The sequence below is a fragment of the Bombina bombina genome, chromosome 11 (genome assembly GCF_027579735.1).
Source record: "Bombina bombina isolate aBomBom1 chromosome 11, aBomBom1.pri, whole genome shotgun sequence".
Taxonomy (NCBI): Eukaryota; Metazoa; Chordata; class Amphibia; order Anura; family Bombinatoridae; genus Bombina; species Bombina bombina.
Genome location: NC_069509.1, coordinates 199,660,398 through 199,686,411, shown reverse-complemented (window position 1 = coordinate 199,686,411; position 26,014 = coordinate 199,660,398). Strand labels below are relative to the sequence as shown.

The 26,014-nt window shown below is 44.8% G+C and overlaps 1 long non-coding RNA gene across 1 annotated transcript in view; it reads right to left on the bottom strand.

The window, feature by feature from the left end:
* LOC128642053 (uncharacterized) overlaps positions 1-26,014 on the bottom strand; it is a 48,178-nt gene that overhangs the window by 16,078 nt on the left and 6,086 nt on the right. The window contains exon 2 of the long non-coding RNA XR_008399616.1: positions 244-273. This is a non-coding gene — a long non-coding RNA (uncharacterized LOC128642053). The remainder of the gene's footprint in view (positions 1-243; positions 274-26,014) is intronic.

The following is a 26,014-nucleotide window of genomic DNA, read 5'->3' as shown; positions in this document are numbered from 1 at the left end:
ATATCCCTGAACTGCTCTTTACAAAACCAAGTAAACTGTAATAAAAGGAGTATTAAATGAATAGATTTCTTTCTACAAAGTGGTGCTTAATAACTAATATAGGCGATGGCTTATTGGTGGAGGTTCTGCACTAAAGTATCTGTCTGGGAATTCCGCGTGTAAATAACGCTACTATAACATAAGATGGGTGATGTCAGAGAGAGGCCCCGCCCCCTGTGCCAAGTGACTGCTGCAAGTGCTTACTTTTCTTTGAGTCCAGCGACCCTTTAGGATCTAGGGAGAGAGAGAAAACAAGAAGGGATTAATTAGAGAGTCTATAACGAGACAGATTAGTCAGTAAGCTGAGCAAGCAGAATCAGAGATGCACAGCAGACATGGGGTTAATCCTGTCACCTGCTGAACATGAAGTATTTATAGCCCTGTGCCAGGGAAACACAGACACAGTCAGGAGAGAGAAAATACAGACACAGAATACACATGTATGCACAACTACAGCTACACAAATATTATATACAACATTAATCTCTTTATATTACAAACATACGACACAGGCAGCCACTTCACAAACTGATACAAATCGCAGCACGCTCCTGCAGCCACACACACTGATCCAATCGCAGCACGCTCCTGTAGCCACACACACTGATCCAATCGCAGCACGCTCCTGCAGCCACACACACTGATCCAATCGCAGCACGCTCCTGTAGCCACACACACTGATCCAATCGCAGCACGCTCCTGCAGCCACACACACTGAATCCAATCGCAGCACGCTCCTGTAGCCACACACACTGATCCAATCGCAGCACGCTCCTGTAGCCACACACACACACCGATCCAATCGCAGCACGCTCCTGTAGCTACACACACTGATCCAATCGCAGCACGCTCCTGTAGCCAAACACACACTGATCCAATCGCAGCACGCTCCTGTAGCTACACACACTGATCCAATCGCAGCACGCTCCTGTAGCTACACATACTGATCCAATCGCAGCACGCTCCTGTAGCCACACATACTGATCCAATCGCAGCACGCTCCTGTAGCTACACACACTGATCCAATCGCAGCACGCTCCTGTAGCTACACACACTGATCCAATCGCAGCACGCTCCTGTAGCTACACACACTAATACAATCACAACCCGCTCACATCTGTCAGGCCTACGCATCAGCACACAAAAAGAAACGATAAACCAGCAGAAGCCACGTTCCTGGTATTGTCAATATCCAGATATGAAATAATATAAGATATAAATGAGCACCCAATGACCCACCTCTGTCTTCTAGGCCCAGCAATAATAGTCCTAGTTTCACCTCACGTGTAAAAATGCAGATATAATTTTTCCACTGCACTAATATAACAATGAATAACAGTGGAAAACATAACTGAAATGTAAAGTATTCAGTCCTGAGAAGGCTCAAATTCAGAGGTAATGCAACAATGTACACCAAGCTGATTATATGAAACCCTGAGAACAGAAAGCTGTGTGTAGTTCTGTGTGAGTATCCCCAACCCGGGAAATTCCCATCGGACAAAGGACACATAAAACAGGCCCCCATGCACATAAAAAACACAATAGCGCCTGATAAGGCTTAGGTGTGATTATAAATGTGCAAGTTTACTAATTTTGTATACTGTGCAAATCCTAATAATACATAATATAATATAATAATATAATAATACATAAGTAATATAAATAAACCAATATATAATAAACAATGCAATCATATACATAGGAAACAATATTAAAATAAAATAGAATATATGCACATATATAAAAAAAATATGAATAAAAATATATATATTAATCCAATGTGGTGGTCCCAATAGACAGTGTGTCCTCAAATATGCGATAATGTCATAATAGATAAAAGTTAGGAGACAGATGATTCTGTGTCCTAGAATCAATTATAAAATGTGAAGTTAGAGAAAAAGAAGGTAGTCGTGAGATGATCCCTAAAATTAAAAGTGGGATAAAGAGTTCCCCATTAAAGAAATGGCAAAAATACCAAAAAAAGTTAATAAAAAAAAAAAAATTAAAATAGAAATAACTGTATTCCGTAGTGTGTCCAAGTGATCCCCACGTGGATCGGAACCTAAGGAAATAAATACAACAATGTACAATACCAAAGTGATCATGTCTTAGCACTAAATGTTATAGGCTTACCAGACCCCCACAGTTGTAGTGGTGGAAAACTCAATGTGGAAATGTCTAATAATCGACGCGTTTCGGCAATGACGTGTTTATCAACACTAAGCTAGCTTAGAATGATAGTGGAATACAAAGGGAATATCCTCCAATCAAAATCTCACATCAATCAGTTAGCCCGCCAAAAAATAAAACTCTAGCTGTTTGTTATATTTTTACAATATAATTTTTTTAAACTATATTTTTATAGTATTTTTTTTTAATAATTCTTATAATAATTTTCCATGTTTTTATATATAATACCTCCCATATATGTGCATTCTTAACAAGCAGAAGTTAAGAAGTACTTTACGTTATTAACATGTTCAAATACATAATCTCACATTACATTATTGTCTGTTTCCCACATTAAAAATGGTGGAATAATCCGAAATCGGAAAAGATGTGGCGTAACCGGAAATTACTGAGCTATACCCGGAAGTGACGTGACGAAACCAGAAGTCATGGTTACATGACTGGAAACGGAAGTGGTGACATTTTGCGGTCCAATATACGGACAACACAGAAGTATAACTATTTTTTGGAAGGCTAACTGTGATTGATGTGAGATTTTGATTAGAGTATATTATCTTTATACCTATGACTAAGCACTAGTGCAGTGCAAAACACGCCAGGGTTGTCAGTCCCTGTACCCTGCATGACTGACATGTTTGGCTTTTTAATTGACTTTCAATAAAATGCTGTTTTATCCAACCGTATTTCGTCCCGAATGGCAGGTCTTTTCTACTACAAGATACTCCCTTTATATTCCACTATCATTTTAAACTGGCATAGTCTTGATAAAAGCCCTATTCAGGGCAGAAATGCGTTGATTATTACAGACATTTCCACCTTGAGTTTTCCACCACTACCACTGTAGGGGTCTGGCAAAGCCTATCACATTTAGTGCTAAGGCATGATCACTTTGGTATTGCACAGTTGTATTTATTTCCTTAGGTTCCAATCAATGTGGGGATCACTTGGACACACTACAGATTAGAATTAATTTAATTTTTGTTATTTTTTTTTTTACTTTTGGCATTTTTTAATGAGGATCTCTTTATCCCACTCTTAATTTTGGGGATCATCTCACAACTTCCTTTTTTTTTTTTTATCTCTAACTTCATATTTTATAAATGATTCTAGGACACATAATTATCTGTCGCCTAACTTTTATCTATGATGATATATCGCTTATTTGAGGACACACTATCTATTGGTACCACCACATTGGATATATATATATATATATATATATATATATATATATATATATATTTCTATTTATTATGATTTTTTTTTATATATGTGCATATATTCTACTTTATGGTTTATTTAACTTTTTTTCTTATGTATATGTGTGTATTGTTTATTATATATTGGTTCATTTATATTATCTGTATTATTACAATTTGCATCTATATCCCCAGTGTGTGCAGTTACACCCATACGTACACCCATATCCCCAGTGTGTGCAGTTACACCCATACGTACACCGTGTGTGCATGCATATCCCCAGTGTGTGCAGTTACACCCATACGTACACCGTGTGTGCATGCATATCCCCAGTGTGTGCAGTTACAGCCATACGTACACCGTGTGTGCATCCATATCCCCAGTGTGTGCAGTTACACCCATACGTACACCGTGTGTGCATGCATATCCCCAGTGTGTGCAGTTACACCCATACGTACACCGTGTGTGCATGCATATCCCCAGTGTATGCAGTTACACCCATACGTACACCGTGTGTGCATGCATATCCCCAGTGTGTGCAGTTACACCCATACGTACACCGTGTGTGCATGCATATCCCCAGTGTGTGCAGTTACACCCATACGTACACCGTGTGCATGCATATCTCCAGTGTGTGCAGTTACATGCATACGTACACTGTGTGTGCATGCATATCACCAGTGTGTGCAGTTACACCCATACGTACACCGTGTGTGCATGCATATCCCCAGTGTGTGCAGTTACAGCCATACGTACACCGTGTGTGCATGCATATCCCCAGTGTGTGCAGTTACAGCCATACGTACACCGTGTGTGCATGCATATCCCCAGTGTGTGCAGTTACAGCCATACGTACAGCTTGTGTGCATGCATATCCCCAGTGTGTGCAGTTACACCTATACGTACAGCGTGTGTGCATGCATATCCCCAGTGTGTGCAGTTACACCTATACGTACAGCTTGTGTGCATGCATATCCCCAGTGTGTGCAGTTACATCCATACGTACAGCGTGTGTGCATGCATATCCCCAGTGTGTGCAGTTACACCCATACGTACAGCGTGTGTGCATGCATATCCCCAGTGTGTGCAGTTACACCTATACGTACAGCTTGTGTGCATGCATATCCCCAGTGTGTGCAGTTACAGCCATACGTACACCGTGTGTGCATGCATATCCCCAGTGTGTGCAGTTACAGCCATACGTTCACTGTGTGTGCATCCATATCCCCAGTGTGTGCAGTTACACCCATAAGTACACCGTGTGTGCATGCATATCCCCAGTGTGTGCAGTTACACCCATAAGTACACCGTGTGTGCATGCATATCCCCAGTGTGTGCAGTTACACCCATAAGTACACCGTGTGTGCATGCATATCCCCAGTGTGTGCAGTTACACCCATAAGTACACCGTGTGCGCATGCATATCCCCAGTGTGTGCAGTTACACCCATACGTACACCGTGTGTGCATGCATATCCCCAGTGTGTGCAGTTACACCCATACATACACCGTGTGTGCATGCATATCCCCAGTGTGTGCAGCTACGTGCATACGTACACCGTGTGTGCATGCATATCTCCAGTGTGTGCAGCTACGTGCATACGTACATCGTGTGTGCATGTATATCCCCAGTGTGTGCAGTTACACCCATACGTACACCGTGTGTGCATGTATATCCCCAGTGTGTGCAGTTACATATAACCCTGTTATCGAGGGTTAATACCAGATGAAAGATGCCCTGAATATGGGATCAGCAACACACAAATCCAGTTAATTTCCCCACAAACACGAGACCAAGCTCCGTTTTGAGGGTAAAACAGAATCTACTTTATTGAGGGCTATATGTCCGGTATTTATGCAGGTCTCCCACCTGGTTGACACTCTCCTTCAACTCTCAGAGCTCTGTGCTTTCTTTAAAATCAGGTCCTTTTGCTCGGATACTTGATTATAGTCCTTCTCCTGCTTACTTCTGGTTTTAAAAACAACTCCAACTGTCTTAGACAAAACAGTTACTCAAAACTGAAGTTAACCCCTCCAACAAGTTACTCAAAACTTAAGTTAACCCCTCCAGTACTGTTGGATTTGCACCCTGTACCTATAATGGGCACAGGGTGACTTAACATAATGCCTGAATCCATAATCCGTAGGGAGGTTGACAGAGGGGTCTTTAACATGGCCCTCTCCTGGTGGGACACTCCGGCAGACTCGGCTTGACCCTTTACGGGTCAACTTGGGGATGACCGGACTAGGAGGTGGTAGGAATGTCAGTTTGCCAGGACAATCCATCTGCATTCCCGTTATGAGAGAGAATTCATGTCCATATAAATAAGGGTTCAACTTCTTCAGTGCCCAGACCAGGGCTAAACAGTCCTTCAAGTTTTTGTTTTCAGAGACGCTTCTTTCCAGTTGGAGACAAATCTCATCGGCTTCTTTACGAGTTTTCTGTACCTGCTCTTTATAGGTATCCACAAGTCCTTCATACTGACGTAGGGTGCCCTTGAGTTGCTGCACCTCACCATGAGCCAGCGTCAGCTTCTCCTCCAGTGTCGCTAAGTTTGTCATTAATGTTTCATGTTCCACTCTGAAGCTGGTGTTTTCTGCGGTCTATTGGTGCAGCTTGTCTAGCAGAGATTCCCGTTCTAAACGCGCTTTTTCCTCTGCGCTCCTCTTTTCTCCTGCTAGCACCGTTACGTGATTGTTTAACGTGACCATTTCATCCTCTACTTGACTCTTCTCCTTCATCAGCGCATTGTAACGGGACTTCCACGTATCAATAGTGGACAGAGATTTACTGAGCTTAGCGTCCTGGGGCTCAGCAGCAGGTGGGTCAGTCTCTGCGGCACGGAAAGTCACAGGGTTAACATCGGCGGGTCCCATGGGAGCGTAGGCAGAAACAAGGGGGGGCCAAGTCATTTCCAAGGAGAACATCAGCTGGTAAGTCCTTCATGACCCCCACATTCACATGTCTAGAGCCCACTCCAAATGTACCCGGGCAACAGGTAGGCGGAACACAGCGCCCCCTGCTACCTTCACAGCCACAGTGTCTCCGGTGTGCTGGTTCTCAGACACCAAGTTCTTTTGGAGCAAGGTCATGGTAGCACCAGTATCCCGTAGACCACTGACCTCCTTCCCATTCACCAGATGCCGGTGCTGTTGCCGGTTATCCCGGTGGGCAGCTTGCACAGGGTGTGCTTCATGTAGGATGCCCCAGCATTCTTCCTCCTCTACGTAGTGGGCCGCAGGCTGAGAGTTACGTGGGTTTCCGCCGGCGGGTCTTCTCCAGGAATGTGCTTGGTTCGTTGTGTTTAGGGGACACTCTGGTCTTTTGTGCCCTAGTTGCTTACATCCAAAGCACCGAATAGGCTGTGAGTAATCCCGTGAGTTGAACCGGGCTGTCTGAGGATAGTTCGTGGCTGAAGGCGGTGTGGTAGAGCGGTGTGCCGGGGGTTGGTAATTGGTAGCTGCTGGGGTGACTGTGGGTCTGTACTCCAATCTGGCAGGGATCTTAGTGGTAGCAGTGTCCAGTTTGCGGGCATCCGTATACTCATCTGCCAGGCGAGCAGCTTCATGCAGAGTGGAGGGTTTACGGTCCCGAACCCACTCTCTAACTCCTGCGGATAACTTGTCGAAGCAATGTTCCAACAGGAATAGCTGCAGCACCTCTTCCCCAGATACGGCTTGGCAACCCGCTATCCAGTGAGCTGCTGTGCGGTGCACCTTATATGCCCACTCGACGTAGGAATCTCCAGCTAGTTTAACAGTGTCTCTGAACCGCCTCCTGTATGCCTTCGGTGTATTCGCATACCTGGAGAGCAGAGCCTCTTTTACAACATTATAATCTCTGACTTCCTCATCTGGAATTGCCCGAAAAGTCTCGCTGGCCCGGCCGGATCATTTTCCGGATAATATCGTGACCCAGTCCTCTGCGGGTACCTTGTGTAGTGCACATTGCCTCTCAAAATCCGCAAGGTACCCATCAATCTCTCCTTCTGTTTCACTGAAGTTTTTAAAGGCTGCAAAATGCACTTTTCTCTTTTCCACTGGGGTTGCTGTGACTTGGGCTGCTGCAGCGCCGCATTGGCGAAGTAGGTTGGCCTCCATGGCTATGACCCGATCGATAATGTCGGCAGACGGGTTGGGGCCATAATTTGCCAGTCTTATTTTAACCGCCCGGTCAAAGCTTGCTTCTTCGGGGGTTCTGTCTGATATGCTGGGCTCATTGGTTCCTTCGAGCCCTGGTGCTCCGTCCATCTCGGTCAGTATTGTAATAATCTCCCTCTTCCTGAGGTTACTGGGCTGTCGGCCCCGTTGTTCTAGCAGGTCTTTAAGGGTGGCTCTTTTCAGCCTTTCATACGGTATTCCATTAGGTCAGAATGTGTAGTTGCTCTTCTGGGCGATGAGGACCATCCCGTCGCTTGCCACTAATGTTATCTAATCACACTGTGTTTATGAGACTACCACTACTTATCTGAGTTTGAGTTAGGTGATGGCTTTTCTGAGAGCAGTATCATTAGGTACTGTATTACTATTATCTGTATCTATTCCCTTGCACATAAAAGAACAGTGTCAGGTTCTGCACACCATGTGTGCATGCATATCCCCAGTGTGTGCAGTTACACCCATACGTACACCGTGTGTGCATGAATATCCCCAGTGTGTGCAGTTACACCCATACGTACACCGTGTGTACATGTATATCCCCAGTGTGTGCAGTTACACCAATACGTACACCGTGTGTGCATGCATATCACCAGTGTGTGCCGTTACACCCATACGTACACCGTGTGTGCATGTATATCCCCAGTGTGTGCAGTTACACTCATACGTAAACCGTGTGCGCATGCATATCCCCAGTGTGTGCAGTTACAATCATACGTACACCATGTGTGCATGTATATCCCCAGTGTATGCAGTTATACCCATACGTACACCGTGTGTGCATGCATATCCCCAATGTGTGCAGTTACACCTATACATACACCGTTTGTGCAGATACCTATACGTCCACTGTGTGTGCATGCATATCACTAGTGTGTGCAGTTACACCCATACGTACACCGTGTGTGCATGCATATCCCCAGTGTGTGCAGCTACACCCATACGTACACCATGTGTGCATGTATATCCCCAGTGTATGCAGTTATACCCATACGTACACCGTGTGTGCATGCATATCCCCAATGTGTGCAGTTACACCTATACATACACCGTTTGTGCAGATACCTATACGTCCACTGTGTGTGCATGCATATCACTAGTGTGTGCAGTTACACCCATACGTACACCGTGTGTGCATGCATATCCCCAGTGTGTGCAGCTACACCCATAAGTACACCATGTGTGCATGTATATCCCCAGTGTGTGCAGCTACTTACACTGTGTGTGCATGCAAATCCCCAGTGTGTGCAGCTACGTGCATACGTACACCTTGTGTGCACATGCATACCCCCAGTGTGTGCAGTTACACCCATACGTACACCGTGTGTGCATGTATAACCCCAGTGTGTGCAGTTACACCCATACGTACACCGTGTGTGCATGTATAACCCCAGTGTGTGCAGTTACACCCATACGTACACTGTGTGTGCATGCATATCACCAGTGTGTGCAGTTACACCCATACGTACACCATGTGTGCATGTATATCCCCAGTGTGTGCAGTTACAATCATACGTACACCATGTGTGCATGTATATCCCCAGTGTATGCAGTTATACCCATACGTACACCGTGTGTGCATGCATATCCCCAATGTGTGCAGTTACACCTATACATACACCGTTTGTGCAGATACCTATACGTACACCGTGTGTGCATGCATATCCCCAGTGTGTGCAGTTACAGCCATACGTACACCGTGTGTGCATGCATATCCCAAGTGTGTGCCGTTACAGCCATATGTACACCGTGTGTGCATGCATATCCCCAGTGTGTGCGGTTACACCCATAAGTACACTGTGTGTATGCGCATGTATATCCCCAGTGTGTGCAGTTACACCCATACATACACCGTGTGTGCATGCATATCCCCAGTGTGTGCAGCTACTTACACCGTGTGTGCATGCATATCCCCAGTGTGTGCAGCTACTTACACCGTGTGTGCATGCATATCCCCAGTGTATGCAGATACTTACACCGTGTGTGCATGCATATCCCCAGTGTGTGCAGCTACTTACACCGTGTGTGCATGCATATCCCCAGTGTGTGCAGCTACTTACACCGTGTGTGCATGTATATCCCCAGTGTGTGCAGTTACACCCATACATACACCGTGTGTGCATGCATATCCCCAGTGTGTGCAGCTACTTACACCGTGTGTGCATGCATATCCCCAGTGTGTGCAGCTACTTACACCGTGTGTGCATGCATATCCCCAGTGTATGCAGATACTTACACCGTGTGTGCATGCATATCCCCAGTGTGTGCAGTTACACCTATATGTACACTGTGTGCGCATGCATATCCCCAGTGTGTGCAGTTACACCCATACGTACACCGTGTGTGCATGTATATCATCAGTGTGTGCAGTTACACCTATACGTACACCATGTGTGCGTGCATATCCCCAATGTTTGCAGTTACAATCATACGTACAGCGTGTGTGCATGCATATCCCCAGTGTGTGCAGTTACAATCATACGTACACCGTGTGCGCATGCATATCCCCAGTGTGTGCAGTTACAATCATACGTACACCATGTGTGCATGTATATCCCCAGTGTATGCAGTTACACCCATACGTACACCGTGTGTGCATGCATATCCCCAGTGTGTGCAGCTACTTACACCGTGTGTGCATGCATATCCCCAGTGTATGCAGATACTTACACCGTGTGTGCATGCATATCCCCAGTGTGTGCAGTTACACCCATACGTACACCGTGTGTGCATGTATATCATCAGTGTGTGCAGTTACACCTATACGTACACCATGTGTGCGTGCATATCCCCAATGTTTGCAGTTACAATCATACGTACAGCGTGTGTGCATGCATATCCCCAGTGTGTGCAGTTACAATCATACGTACACCGTGTGCGCATGCATATCCCCAGTGTGTGCAGTTACAATCATACGTACACCATGTGTGCATGTATATCCCCAGTGTATGCAGTTACACCCATACGTACACCGTGTGTGCATGCATATCCCCAGTGTGTGCGGTTACACCCATAAGTACACTGTGTGTATGCGCATGTATATCCCCAGTGTGTGCAGTTACACCCATACATACACCGTGTGTGCATGCATATCCCCAGTGTGTGCAGCTACTTACACCGTGTGTGCATGCATATCCCCAGTGTGTGCAGCTACTTACACCGTGTGTGCATGCATATCCCCAGTGTATGCAGATACTTACACCGTGTGTGCATGCATATCCCCAGTGTGTGCAGCTACTTACACCGTGTGTGCATGCATATCCCCAGTGTGTGCAGCTACTTACACCGTGTGTGCATGCATATCCCCAGTGTATGCAGATACTTACACCGTGTGTGCATGCATATCCCCAGTGTGTGCAGTTACACCTATATGTACACTGTGTGCGCATGCATATCCCCAGTGTGTGCAGTTACACCCATACGTACACCGTGTGTGCATGTATATCATCAGTGTGTGCAGTTACACCTATACGTACACCATGTGTGCGTGCATATCCCCAATGTTTGCAGTTACAATCATACGTACAGCGTGTGTGCATGCATATCCCCAGTGTGTGCAGTTACAATCATACGTACACCGTGTGCGCATGCATATCCCCAGTGTGTGCAGTTACAATCATACGTACACCATGTGTGCATGTATATCCCCAGTGTATGCAGTTACACCCATACGTACACCGTGTGTGCATGCATATCCCCAGTGTGTGCAGCTACTTACACCGTGTGTGCATGCATATCCCCAGTGTATGCAGATACTTACACCGTGTGTGCATGCATATCCCCAGTGTGTGCAGTTACACCCATACGTACACCGTGTGTGCATGTATATCATCAGTATGTGCAGTTACACCTATACGTACACCATGTGTGCGTGCATATCCCCAATGTTTGCAGTTACAATCATACGTACAGCGTGTGTGCATGCATATCCCCAGTGTGTGCAGTTACAATCATACGTACACCGTGTGCGCATGCATATCCCCAGTGTGTGCAGTTACAATCATACGTACACCATGTGTGCATGTATATCCCCAGTGTATGCAGTTACACCCATACGTACACCGTGTGTGTATGCATATCCCCAGAGTGTGCAGCTACGTACACTGTGTGTGCACATGCATATCCCCAATGTGTGCAGTTACACCTATACATACACCGTTTGTGCAGATACCTATACGTACACTGTGTGTGCGCATGTATATCCCCAGTGTGTGCAGTTACACCTATACATACACCGTGTGTGCAGTTACACCCATACGTACACCGTGTGTGCATGCATATCCCCAGTGTGTGCAGTTACAGCCATACGTACACCGTGTGTGCATGCATATCCCAAGTGTGTGCCGTTACAGCCATATGTACACCGTGTGTGCATGCATATCCCCAGTGTGTGCGGCTACACCCATAAGTACACTGTGTGTATGCGCATGTATATCCCCAGTGTGTGCAGTTACACCCATACATACACCGTGTGTGCATGCATATCCCCAGTGTGTGCAGCTACTTACACCGTGTGTGCATGCATATCCCCAGTGTGTGCAGCTACTTACACCGTGTGTGCATGCATATCCCCAGTGTATGCAGATACTTACACCGTGTGTGCATGCATATCCCCAGTGTGTGCAGTTACACCTATATGTACACTGTGTGCGCATGCATATCCCCAGTGTGTGCAGTTACACCCATACGTACACCGTGTGTGCATGTATATCATCAGTGTGTGCAGTTACACCTATACGTACACCATGTGTGCGTGCATATCCCCAATGTTTGCAGTTACAATCATACGTACAGCGTGTGTGCATGCATATCCCCAGTGTGTGCAGTTACAATCATACGTACACCGTGTGCGCATGCATATCCCCAGTGTGTGCAGTTACAATCATACGTACACCATGTGTGCATGTATATCCCCAGTGTATGCAGTTACACCCATACGTACACCGTGTGTGCATGCATATCCCCAGTGTGTGCAGCTACTTACACCGTGTGTGCATGCATATCCCCAGTGTATGCAGATACTTACACCGTGTGTGCATGCATATCCCCAGTGTGTGCAGTTACACCCATACGTACACCGTGTGTGCATGTATATCATCAGTGTGTGCAGTTACACCTATACGTACACCATGTGTGCGTGCATATCCCCAATGTTTGCAGTTACAATCATACGTACAGCGTGTGTGCATGCATATCCCCAGTGTGTGCAGTTACAATCATACGTACACCGTGTGCGCATGCATATCCCCAGTGTGTGCAGTTACAATCATACGTACACCATGTGTGCATGTATATCCCCAGTGTATGCAGTTACACCCATACGTACACCGTGTGTGTATGCATATCCCCAGAGTGTGCAGCTACGTACACTGTGTGTGCACATGCATATCCCCAATGTGTGCAGTTACACCTATACATACACCGTTTGTGCAGATACCTATACGTACACTGTGTGTGCGCATGTATATCCCCAGTGTGTGCAGTTACACCTATACATACACCGTGTGTGCAGTTACACCCATACGTACACCGTGTGTGCATGTATATCCCCAGTGTGTGTAGTTACACCCATACGTACACCGTGTGTACATGCATATCCCCAGTGTGTGCAGCTATACCCATACGTACACCGTGTGTGCATGCATATCCCCAGTGTGTGCAGCTACACCCATAAGTACACCGTGTGTGCATGCATATCCCCAGTGTGTGCAGTTACACCCATACGTACACCGTGTGTGCATGCATATCCCCAGTGTGTGCAGTTACACCTATACGTACAGCGTGTGCATGCATATCCCCAGTGTGTGCAGTTACACCTATACGTACAGTGTGTGCATGCATATCCCCAGTGTGTGCAGTTACACCTATACGTACACCGTGTGTGTATGCATATCCCCAGTGTGTGCCGCTACGTACACTGTGTGTGCACATGCATATCCCCAATGTGTGCAGTTTCACCTATACATACACCGTTTGTGCAGATACCTATACGTACACTGTGTGTGCGCATGTATATCCCCAGTGTGTGCAGTTACACCTATACGTACAGCGTGTGTGCATGCATATCCCCAGTGTGTGCAGTTACACCTATACATACACCGTGTGTGCATGCATATCCCCAGTGTGTGCAGTTACAGCCATACGTACACCGTGTGTGCATGCATATCCCCAGTGTGTGCAGTTACACCCATAAGTACACCGTGTGTGCATGCACATCCCCAGTGTGTGCAGTTACACCTATACGTACAGCGTGTGTGCATGCATATCCCCAGTGTGTGCAGTTACACCTATACGTACAGCTTGTGTGCATGCATATCCCCAGTGTGTGCAGTTACACCCATACGTACAGCGTGTGTGCATGCATATCCCCAGTGTGTGCAGTTACAGCCATACGTACAGCTTGTGTGCATGCATATCCCCAGTGTGTGCAGTTACACCTATACGTACAGCGTGTGTGCATGCATATCCCCAGTGTGTGCAGTTACACCTATACGTACAGCTTGTGTGCATGCATATCCCCAGTGTGTGCAGTTACATCCATACGTACAGCGTGTGTGCATGCATATCCCCAGTGTGTGCAGTTACACCCATACGTACAGCGTGTGTGCATGCATATCCCCAGTGTGTGCAGTTACACCTATACGTACAGCTTGTGTGCATGCATATCCCCAGTGTGTGCAGTTACACCCATACGTACACCGTGTGTGCATGCATATCCCCAGTGTGTGCAGTTACACCTATACGTACAGCGTGTGTGCATGCATATCCCCAGTGTGTGCAGTTACACCTATACGTACAGCTTGTGTGCATGCATATCCCCAGTGTGTGCAGTTACATCCATACGTACAGCGTGTGTGCATGCATATCCCCAGTGTGTGCAGTTACACCCATACGTACAGCGTGTGTGCATGCATATCCCCAGTGTGTGCAGTTACACCCATACGTACAGCGTGTGTGCATGCATATCCCCAGTGTGTGCAGTTACAGCCATACGTACAGCGTGTGTGCATGCATATCCCCAGTGTGTGCAGTTACACCCATACGTACAGCGTGTGTGCATGCATATCCCCAGTGTGTGCAGTTACACCTATACGTACAGCTTGTGTGCATGCATATCCCCAGTGTGTGCAGTTACACCCATACGTACAGCGTGTGTGCATGCATATCCCCAGTGTGTGCAGTTACACCTATACATACACCGTGTGTGCATGCATATCCCCAGTGTGTGCAGTTACACCTATACATACACCGTGTGTGCATGCATATCCCCAGTGTGTGCAGTTACACCCATACGTACAGCGTGTGTGCATGCATATCCCCAGTGTGTGCAGTTACAGCCATACGTACAGTGTGTGTGCATGCATATCCCCAGTGTGTGCAGTTACACCCATACGTACAGCTTGTGTGCATGCATATCCCCAGTGTGTGCAGTTACACCCATACGTACAGTGTGTGTGCATGCATATCCCCAGTGTGTGCAGTTACAGCCATACGTACAGTGTGTGCATGCATATCCCCAGTGTGTGCAGTTATACCCATACGTACACCGTGTGTGCATGCATATCCCCAGTGTGTGCAGTTACACCCATACGTACAGCGTGTGTGCATGCATATCCCCAGTGTGTGCAGTTACACCTATACGTACACCGTGTGTGCATGCATATCCCCAGTGTGTGCAGTTACACCCATACGTACAGCGTGTGTGCATGCATATCCCCAGTGTGTGCAGTTACAGCCATACGTACAGCGTGTGTGCATGCATATCCCCAGTGTGTGCAGTTACACCCATACGTACAGCGTGTGTGCATGCATATCCCCAGTGTGTGCAGTTACACCCATACGTACAGCGTGTGTGCATGCATATCCCCAGTGTGTGCAGTTACAGCCATACGTACAGTGTGTGTGCATGCATATCCCCAGTGTGTGCAGTTACACCCATACGTACAGCGTGTGTGCATGTATATCCCCAGTGTGTGCAGTTACAGCCATACGTACAGCGTGTGTGCATGCATATCCCCAGTGTGTGCAGTTACACCCATACGTACAGCGTGTGTGCATGCATATCCCCAGTGTGTGCAGTTACACCTATACGTACACCGTGTGTGCATGCATATCCCCAGTGTGTGCAGTTACACCCATACGTACAGTGTGTGTGTGCATGCATATCCCCAGTGTGTGCAGTTACACCCATACGTACAGTGTGTGTGCATGCATATCCCCAGTGTGTGCAGTTACACCCATACGTACAGCGTGTGTGCATGTATATCCCCAGTGTGTGCAGTTACACCCATACGTACAGTGTGTGTGCATGCATATCCCCAGTGTGTGCAGTTACACCCATACGTACAGCGTGTGTGCATGCATATCCCCAGTGTGTGCAGTTACACCCATACGTACAGCGTGTGTGCATGCATATCCCCAGTGTGTGCAGTTACACCCATACGTACAGTGTGTGTGCATGCATATCCCCAGTGTGTGCAGTTACACCCATACGTACAGTGTGTGTGCATGCATATCCCCAGTGTGTGCAGTTACACCCATACGTACAGTGTGTGTGCATGCATATCCCCAGTGTGTGCAGTTACACCTATACGTACAGCGTGTGTGCATGCATATCCCCAGTGTGTGCAGTTACACCTATACGTACACCGTGTGTGCATGCATATCCCCAGTGTGTGCAGTTACAGCCATACGTACAGTGTGTGTGTGTGTGTAATGCACACATCTTACAGATACTGCACATGCAAGCATGCATCATAAGATGGCATTACACAGAATTGCATATGAATTACTGTGCATTTGCACAAAATAAGCAACTTGCACATAGAGATAATACCTTGCTTTCTGTCCATGTTTTTTCAGAAATGAGGTTGAGCAGTGACACTCCTGGGAGGGGGAGTTTATCCCAGCAGTCACACTTGTTTCACAAGGAATGCGTGGCATGCACTGCCCGCAGCTCTCTGGGCACCCAGCTCAGGCTGCAGGACGCCACTCTGAGCCACAGAGGACACAGAGGAGAATAGGACTCAGCAAAAAAAGAGGAAGCCTGTCTCCCAACCCTGCAATCATCTCTGGTTACAGACTCCAGAGGTGTGAAACACTGAGACTGACGTCAGACTAAGCCCCACAGTGGCCAGTGACACTCACACACCCTGGCAGTACCAACTTATCTGTATAAGCCCAATGCACTGCAGGCTGTGTGCAGTACTTCTGGTTATTGCTGGGTCCCAGACTCACACAGCACATAAATAAGCAACTACCGAAGCCCTGACTCGGGAAGACAGAATCCATTTAACAATTCTGTGGGGGCACACAAGAAAGAAGGGCGCCTCCTAGTGTAATATCGTTTACACAGTATACAATCAAACACAATGTAAGACAGGTACAATGGAAGCAGCACCCACTTGTGCTTAGTAACAACTACTGGGATCTCTCAGTGTCCCAGATCCTGCACACCTCCATTGTGGGCGTCTCCCCAAGGTAAAAAAACTCAGGCTCTCAGTCAAGTGAAAGTATAAAATCCACTTTTAATAAAATGCAATATAAAACCATAGGGTACAACAGTCACCACTATGTAATAAAATGTTGCAACGCATTTCTCAGCTTACACGCTGTTTCATCAGGCATATAAACCCTAACTAAACCTATCCAATCAAAACATGAGTATGTGAACCCTCCCCCCATACAGGTGTTTCCAAAAATGTATTGTTCTCAAATTAACTCTTCATATAACCCATATCACTCTATCATGTCAAAGTATAATATAGATCATTTCCCATATACAAAGAACAATAGATAATAATGTCCTTTCCCGATGTGTGTAGCAACAAGCCCGTGATATTTCATCTGTATCAACTTGTTATAAAGTATCCATCCCGTGTGGTACGATTTACTATTGACCTATTCCCTGGTTATATATAAAAATGCCAGGATTTGCTAAGAACATGAATTAATCATTGTTACAAACCTTGAAGGTGTAGTTGTAGAAGTCTCATAAAACTTATTTAACCCCTTAATGACCGGACCATTTTTCAATTTTCTTACCCTTAATGACAATGGCTATTTTTACATTTCTGTGGTGTTTGTGTTCAGCTGTAATTTTCCTCTTACTCATTTACTGTACCCACACATATTATATACCGTTTTTCTCGCCATTAAATGGACTTTCTAAAGATACCATTATTTTCATTATATCTTATAATTTACTATAAAAAATTTTATAAAATATGAGGAAAAAATGGAAAAAACACACATTTTCTAACTTTGACCCCAAAATCTGTTACACATCTACAACCACTAAAAAACACCCATGCTAAATAGTTTCTAAATTTTGTCCTGAGTTTAGAAATACCCAATGTTTACAGGTTCTTTGCTTTTTTTGTAAGTTATAGGGAAATAAATACAAGTAGCACTTTGCTATTTCCAAACCATTTTTTTTTCAAAATTAGCGCTAGTTACATTAGAACCCTGATATCTGTAAGGAATACCTGAATATTGATTGACATGTATATATATTTTTTTTAGAAGACATCCCAAAGTATTGATCTAGGCCCATTTTGGTATATTTCATGCCACCGTTTCACCGCCAAATGCGATCAAATTAAAAAAAAAATTCACTTTTTCACACATTTTGTCACAAACTTTAGGTTTCCCACTGAAATTATTTACAAACAGCTTCTGCAATTATGGCACAAATGGTTGTAAATGCTTCTCTGGGATCCCCTTTGTTCAGAAATAGCAGACTTATATGGCTTTGGGGTTGCTTTTTGGTAATTAGAAGGCCGCTAAATGCCGCTGCGCACCACACGTGTTTTATGCCCAGCAGTGAAGGGGTTAATTAGGGAGCATGTAGGGAGCTTGTAGGGTTAATTTTAGCTTTAGTTTAGTGTAGTAGACAACTCCAAGTATTGATCTAGGCCAATTTTGGTATATTTCATGCCACCATTTCACCGCCAAATGCGAGCAAATAAAAAAAAACTTTAAATTTTTCACAATTTTAGGTTTCTCACTGAAATTATTTACAAACAGTTTGTGCAATTATGGCACAAATGGTTGTAAAAGCTTCTCTGGGATCCCCTTTGTTCAGAAATAGCAGACATATATGGCTTTGGCGTTGCTTTTTGTTAATTAGAAGGCCGCTAAATGCTGATGCGCACAACACGTGAATTATGCCCAGCAGTGAAGGAGTTAATTAGGTAGCTTGTAGGGCGCTGGCAGGGTTAATTTTAGCTTTAGTGTAGAGATCAGCCTCCCACCTGACACATCCCACCCCCTGATCCCTCCCAAACAGCTCTCTTCCCTCCCCCACCCCACAATTGTCCCCGCCATCTTAAGTACTGGCAGAAAGTCTGCCAGTACTAAAATAAAAGGAGTTTTTTTTATTTTATTTTTTTTAAAAATGTATTCTGCTGTAATGGAGCCCTGCCTTAGCCCCCAACCTCCCTGATCCCCCACCAAACAGCTCTATAACCCTCCCTGCTACTTAATTGCCGCCATCTTGGGTACTGGCAGCTGTCTGCCAGTACCCAATTTGCCCCCAAAAATATTTATAAATTTTGCCCCCAAAAATATTTATAAACTTTTCTGTAGTGTAGCAGCCCCCCCTCAATACCCCCACCCCCCCCAGATCCTTTTATATATATATTTTTTTTTTATGTTTTGAACTTTTTTTTTTTCCATTGGTGTCAGTGGCTAATATGCGCGCGCGGCCCGCACGCTGCCGCCTCTTTGCTTCCCTTCCCCCCGGAACACTGCACCATTGATACCGGTGCAGAGAGGGCCACAGAGTGGCTCTCTCTGCATCGGAGGCTTGTTAAAAGGTATTGCAGGATGCCTCCATATCGAGGCATCACTGCAATACCCTGAGAGCTGCTGGAAGCAATTGCGATCGCTTCCACCACTCTCTTAAACAACTGACGTACCAGGTACGTCCATTGTCACTAACTGCTAGTTTTTGCAGGACGTACCTGGTACGTCAGTTGTCATTAAGGGGTTAAAGGATTACTTTCTGTTATAATTTTTAAGCTAAACAACTAACATATTAAAGTTAATAAACATTAATTAAAACCTACTGACCTATATTTTCTCCAAAACGAAGTTTCATAACGTTCTAAAAGTTATATCTTTTATTCGCCGATGTCACGTTATCCTGCCCACTATTTTCAGCACTGCGTGTTCAAAATACTTAAACCAATAACTTTGTTTTTAAAGCGCCATTTTGAAACCTAGGTATTGTAAACGGATTGGTACAGAGCAAAGGATACCCACGGAGTGGGTTTGGAAAACAATTAAATTTGCAGACAAGATTTCTGATATACGGTAGAGATATGTTAATGAAATGCTATTGATAAAAAGCGTATTTGGGGTAGTTAGTTAGTAACAGGCATAGAAAATATTTACTTACAGTGGCCCTTTAAGTTGATATGTATCGAAAGTAATTAAACTTTGTATCTCACTTGTTGTATAAATGTTTGTTTCCATATCTTCTAGGGCTGAATGCCTCTCCCCTTGCCTCCCGCCAATACCCAGCGTCATATTGCGTCATTTTAAAACAACACGCCTATGGGTCTCGTGTGTAATTGAGCCTTATTACTAACCTGTTATGTGAATGTTTACTTCCGCATCTCTGATTTTTACGACTATCGGAATACTAAGGGTAACATTATGTGACAACATAAGCCACAACTACTGATGAAGCGGTGCTGATCTTATTGTAAAAGTAGCACAAAACACACAGGGACACAGAGAAATGTACCACAAAATACACAGTCACAAGTGATGTCAAATAACCCCAGACTAACAAACCGTCACACTGCTGGGTGTCCCAGAGACACAAGTGATGTCATATAACTACACTGCTGTGTATCCCAGAGACACAAGTGATGTCATATAACTACACTGCTGTGTATCCCAGAGACACAAGTGATGTCATATAACCCCAGACTAACAAACCGTCACACTGCTGGGTGTCCCAGAGACACAAGTGATGTCATATAACCCCAGAGTAACAAACCGTCACACTGCTGGGTGTCCCAGAGACACAAGTGATGTCATATAACCCCAGAGTAACAAACCGTCACACTGCTGGGTGTCCCAGAGACACAAGTGATATCATAACCCCAGAGTAAGAAACCGTCACACTGCTGGGTGTCCCAGAGACACAAGTGATATCATAACCCCAGAGTAACAAACCGTCACACTGCTGGGTGTCCCAGAGACACAAGTGATGTCATATAACCCCAGAGTAACAAACCGTCACACTGCTGGGTGTCCCAGAGACACAAGTGATGTCATATAACCCCAGAGTAACAAACCGTCACACTGCTGGGTGTCCCAGAGACACAAGTGATGTCATATAACCCCAGAGTAACAAACCATCACACTGCTGGGTATCCCAGAGACGCAAGTGATGTCATAACCCCAGAGTAACAAACCGTCACACTGCTGTGTGTCCCAGAGACACAAGTGATGTCATATAACCCCAGAGTAACAAACCGTCACATTGCTGTGTGTCCCAGAGACACAAGTGATGTGTCAGGAAGCCAGGAATCAGACTGAGAAGATAAGTGCAAAAATAATCACACCTTTATTAATAGCAAAAAATAATAAAATGTCCACAAGTCAAATAAGCCAGGAATCAAAACCAGAGCTGGTAGTCACACGAGTCGAGTCAGGAGCCAAAGCGAGTAGTCAGACGAGCCGGAATAAGGAACAAGGAGAACAGCAGAGTCAGGAACAAGCCAGGGATCAGGAACCAGGAGGGACGTCAGACAGCCAGGTAATACATAGGAGCTCTCACAAACAAGTCTGAGACAACGCAAGGGCAAAGCATACTGAACAGAGGCAGTTTAAATAATAAGTGATGACATCACAATTCTGAGACTGCATCCTGTCTCCCACGGATGATGCACACCAGTCTGGCCATAAAAGGAAGTGCAGGAAATGAGCAGCATCACACAGTATGCACCAGACAGCAAGAGAGACGAGTAAAATGGCTGCCAGCAGCACATGGCAAACAAAACAGGGAAAAAACCCTGACATGATGTCATATAACCCCTGTGTAACAAACAGTCACACTGCTGTGTGTCCCAGAGACACAAGTGATATATAACCCCAGACTAACAAACCGTCACACTGCTGTGTATCCTAGAGAAACAAGTGATGTCAAATAACCCCAGAGTAACAAACAGTCACACTGCTGTGTATCCCAGAGACACAAGTGATGTCATATAACTACACTGCTGTGTATCCCAGAGACACAAGTGATGTCATATAACCCCAGACTAACAAACCGTCACACTGCTGGGTGTCCCAGAGACACAAGTGATGTCATATAACCCCAGAGTAACAAACCGTCACACTGCTGGGTGTCCCAGAGACACAAGTGATGTCATATAACCCCAGAGTAACAAACCGTCACACTGCTGGGTGTCCCAGAGACACAAGTGATATCATAACCCCAGAGTAAGAAACCGTCACACTGCTGGGTGTCCCAGAGACACAAGTGATATCATAACCCCAGAGTAACAAACCGTCACACTGCTGGGTGTCCCAGAGACACAAGTGATGTCATATAACCCCAGAGTAACAAACCGTCACACTGCTGGGTGTCCCAGAGACACAAGTGATGTCATATAACCCCAGAGTAACAAACCCTCACACTGCTGGGTATCCCAGAGACTCAAGTGATGTCATAACCCCAGAGTAACAAACCGTCACACTGCTGTGTGTCCCAGAGACACAAGTGATGTCATATAACCCCAGAGTAACAAACCGTCACATTGCTGTGTGTCCCAGAGACACAAGTGATGTGTCAGGAAGCCAGGAATCAGACTGAGAAGATAAGTGCAAAAATAATCACACCTTTATTAATAGCAAAAAATAATAAAATGTCCACAAGTCAAATAAGCCAGGAATCAAAACCAGAGCTGGTAGTCACACGAGTCGAGTCAGGAGCCAAAGCGAGTAGTCAGACGAGCCGGAATAAGGAACAAGGAGAACAGCAGAGTCAGGAACAAGCCAGGGATCAGGAACCAGGAGGGACGTCAGACAGCCAGGTAATACATAGGAGCTCTCACAAACAAGTCTGAGACAACGCAAGGGCAAAGCATACTGAACAGAGGCAGTTTAAATAATAAGTGATGACATCACAATTCTGAGACTGCATCCTGTCTCCCACGGATGATGCACACCAGTCTGGCCATAAAAGGAAGTGCAGGAAATGAGCAGCATCACACAGTATGCACCAGACAGCAAGAGAGACGAGTAAAATGGCTGCCAGCAGCACATGGCAAACAAAACAGGGAAAAAACCCTGACATGATGTCATATAACCCCTGTGTAACAAACAGTCACACTGCTGTGTGTCCCAGAGACACAAGTGATATATAACCCCAGACTAACAAACCGTCACACTGCTGTGTATCCTAGAGAAACAAGTGATGTCAAATAACCCCAGAGTAACAAACAGTCACACTGCTGTGTATCCCAGAGACACAAGTGATGTCATATAACTACACTGCTGTGTATCCCAGAGACACAAGTGATGTCATATAACCCCAGAGTAACAAACCGTCACACTGCTGTGTATCCCAGAGACACAAGTGATGTCATATAACTACACTGCTGTGTATCCCAGAGACACAAGTGATGTCATATAACCCCAGACTAACAAACCGTCACACTGCTGGGTGTCCCAGAGACACAAGTGATGTCATATAACCCCAGAGTAACAAACCGTCACATTGCTGTGTGTCCCAGAGACACAAGTGATGTCATATAACCCCAGAGTAACAAACCGTCACACTGCTGGGTGTCCCAGAGACACAAGTGATGTCATATAACCCCAGAATAACAAACCGTCACACTGCTGGGTATCCCAGAGACCCAAGTGATGTCATAACCCCAGAGTAACAAACCGTTACACTGCTGTGTGTCCCAGAGACACAAGTGATGTCATATAACCCCAGAGTAACACTGACAGTAAATAGTTACATTTCAGGAGTTGCCAGATTAATCTCTTACCTGGAATACCACAGTTAGAAACATGTGAGAAACTGTAGATTGGACGGAAGTTGGGGAGGAAGCAGAAACCACAAAATACAAACCATAAAGATCAGTGGAAAGGAAGCATTGCGGATCCAGAAGTAAGCTGATTAATGCAGCATTGGCCAATAACAATGCCACGATGAGACTATGGGCTAACAATGCTGAAAGACAAGTAATGCTAATAACAATACACCGGCTGTAGCTTTTTCTTCCAACTTCTATTGGCTCAGAGTCAGTTTATGGTTTTCTCAGACCCAATGAAGTTTTGTTTTTTTTGGACATGAAAAGACAACTCAGTAGAGGGCATGATAAAAACCAGACACCAGGGTGAAAGCACTACTACATTTTTACTTCAAGCAATGAACTTATGTGATTTGTTCTACCAGTCACGACCCAGTGCATATACAGTTACACATTAAATACTACTGGTTTGTGAGACACAGTATGTACTACCCAGTGCATATACAGTTACTAATTACTACTGGTTTGTGAGACACAGTATGTACTACCCAGTGCATATACAGTTACTAATTACTACTGGTTTGTGAGACACCGTATGTACTACCCAGTGCATATCCAGTTACTAATTACTACTGGTTTGTGAGACACAGTATATACTAACTAGTGCATATACAGTTACACATTAATTACTACTGGTTTGTGAGACACAGTATGTACTACCCAGTGCATATACAGTTACACATTAATTACTACTGGTTTGTGAGACACAGTATGTACTACCCAGTGCATATACAGTTACTAATTACTACTGGTTTGTGAGACACAGTATGTACTACTCAGTGCATATCCAGTTACTAATTACTACTGGTTTGTGAGACACCGTATGTACTACCCAGTGCATATACAGTTACTAATTACTACTGGTTTGTGAGACACAGTATGTACTACTCAGTGCATATCCAGTTACTAATTACTACTGGTTTGTGAGACACAGTATGTACTACCCAGTGCATATCCAGTTACTAATTACTACTGGTTTGTGAGACACAGTATGTACTACCCAGTGCATATCCAGTTACTAATTACTACTGGTTTGTGAGACACAGTATGTACTACTCAGGGCATACACAGTTACTAATTACTACTGGTTTGTGACAGTATGTACTACCCAGTGCATATACAGTTACACATTAATTACTACTGGTTTGTGAGACACAGTATGTGCTACCCAGTGCATATACAGTTACTAATTACTACTACAGGTTTGTGAGGCACAGTATGTACTACCCAGTGCATATAAAAATACACATTAATTACTACTGGTTTGTGAGACACAGTATGTACTACTCAGTGCATATACAGTTACTAATTACTACTGGTTTGTGAGGCACAGTATGTACTACCCAGTGCATTTCCAGTTACTAATTACTACTGGTTTGTGAGACACAGTATGTACTACTCAGTGCATATACAGTTACTAATTACTACTGGTTTGTGAGACACAGTATGTACTACCCAGTGCATATCCAGTAACTAATTACTACTGGTTTGTGAGACACAGTATGTCCTACCCAGTGCATATACAGTTACTAATTACTACTACAGGTTTGTGAGGCACAGTATGTACTACCCAGTGCATATAAAAATACACATTAATTACTACTGGTTTGTGAGACACAGTATGTACTACTCAGTGCATATACAGTTACTAATTACTACTGGTTTGTGAGACACAGTATGTACTACCCAGTGCATTTCCAGTTACTAATTACTACTGGTTTGTGAGACACAGTATGTACTACTCAGTGCATATACAGTTACTAATTACTACTGGTTTGTGAGACACAGTATGTACTACCCAGGGCATATCCAGTAACTAATTACTACTGGTTTGTGAGACACAGTATGTACTACCCAGTGCATTTCCAGTTACTAATTACTACTACAGGTTTGTGAGGCACAGTATGTACTACCCAGTGCATATAAAAATACACATTAATTACTACTGGTTTGTGAGACACAGTATGTACTACTCAGTGCATATACAGTTACTAATTACTACTGGTTTGTGAGACACAGTATGTACTACCCAGAGTGCATATACAGTTACTAATTACTACTGGTTTGTGAGGCACAGTATGGACTACCCAGTGAATATACATTTACTAATTACTACTACTGTTTTGTGAGGCACAGTATGTACTACCTAGTGCATATACAGTTACACATTCATTACTACTGGTTTGTGAGACACAGTCGCCTAGATTACGAGTTTTGTCGGTAAAGACCTGCGGTGCTAACGAGCCTTTTTTTTCCAGCGTTCCCTTAAAGGGACAGTAAACCTTAAAAATAATGTTATATAATTCTGCACATAGTGCATTATTTAGGTGATATAGCCATAAACGCCTTTTTTACAGTTTA